Genomic DNA, 1378 nt, shown 5'->3' on the forward strand with positions numbered 1-1378 from the left:
ATGCAGTTAGATTCATTTGCTCCTTTTTCTGAAGAATTTCATTTTAAAGATTTAATGTAATTAGTAATGTAAAATATTTACATAGTGACAAAATCAAATCTGCAAAATAAGATACATTCAGGAAAGTCTAACTTTTATTTCTGTCCTTTCCTCTTCCTTCTCCTTTCCCCATCAGTAACTTTTTATTTCAATATTGATTTGTTTATATTGTGATAAAATACGTACGTATTTTAATCTCACTCCCTTGTTAAATTAGTAGATGCATACAATACATGCCTTCTCCTTTTTGCTTTTTTCACCTAATAATAAATTTGGACAAAGAGGGGTGCTATTGAATAATCATGAAAAAAGAGATCTGATTATTCAACAGCCCCCCTCTTTGTCCAGGAAAATTACATACATGTGAAGCTTGTAGCAGCAGGGGGTGACATGAAAAAGCACTTGATGCTTTTAAGCAGAGCAGCAGACAGCCTATGTGATGGTGACTTAGTGGACAGCCAGATACGGAGTAAGCAAAACTGGAGTCTTCTGCCTACGTAGGCCATTTATGCCAGTGTGCTTCCTGGAGAGTTGATGAGGGGGTTCATGACCCAGTTTCCCACCTTCCCGAGCTGGCTGGGGAAGCACTCATCTACAGGCAAACACGATCATATTGTTCAGGACCTGGCCTTGCATATGAGTCTCAGAACTTACTCCAGCAAAAGGACTGTAAACATGGATTATTTGTCACATCTAAGGGACACACTTGTACAGCCCTTGACCTCACAAGGAGTCGATAGGGTGCAGGATGTTGTTGCACTTATGGACACATATTATTTGATGAAAGAAGACTTTGAGAATATCATGGAAATTAGCAGCTGGGGTGGCAAACTTAGTTCCTTTTCAAAGCTGGATCTCAAGGTGAAAGCAGCCTTCACAAGAGCTTACAATAAGGAAGCCCACCTTACTCCGTATTCACTTCAAGCTATAAAGGCATCTAGACACAGCACAAGCCCATCCCTGGATTCGGAATACAACGAAGAGTTAAATGAAGATGACTCTCAATCTGATGAGAAAGACCAAGATGCTATAGAAACTGATGCCATGATCAAGAAAAAGACAAAATCTTCAAAGCCTTCAAAACCAGAAAAAGATAAGGAGCCCAGAAAAGGAAAAGGAAAAAGTTCGAAGAAATGAAACCATTTTTCACTAGCGACAGCCACTTTTTACTCTCCCTCCTGACCAGTCCAGCTGGTCTAGAGAAAGCCTCATTTTTTCCCAGAGCAACCATGTTTTAGCATAGTGGGATGACCCGGTGTCCCATTATACATAAAGGGTGGTATGGCTAGAAGGGTATGAGTAGTAGGCTTATGTACACCTCTTATAGGGGTTGATAGGA

General features: G+C 40.1%; 1 pseudogene; it reads left to right on the forward strand.

Moving 5' to 3' along the window:
• The first annotated feature begins 714 nt into the window (after positions 1-714).
• On the forward strand, positions 715-1176 carry LOC105531867 (annotated as a pseudogene).
• The last annotated feature ends 202 nt before the right edge of the window (positions 1177-1378 follow it).

The sequence above is a fragment of the Mandrillus leucophaeus genome, unplaced genomic scaffold (assembly GCF_000951045.1).
Source record: "Mandrillus leucophaeus isolate KB7577 unplaced genomic scaffold, Mleu.le_1.0 Scaffold917, whole genome shotgun sequence".
In the NCBI taxonomy this organism is placed as follows: Eukaryota; Metazoa; Chordata; class Mammalia; order Primates; family Cercopithecidae; genus Mandrillus; species Mandrillus leucophaeus.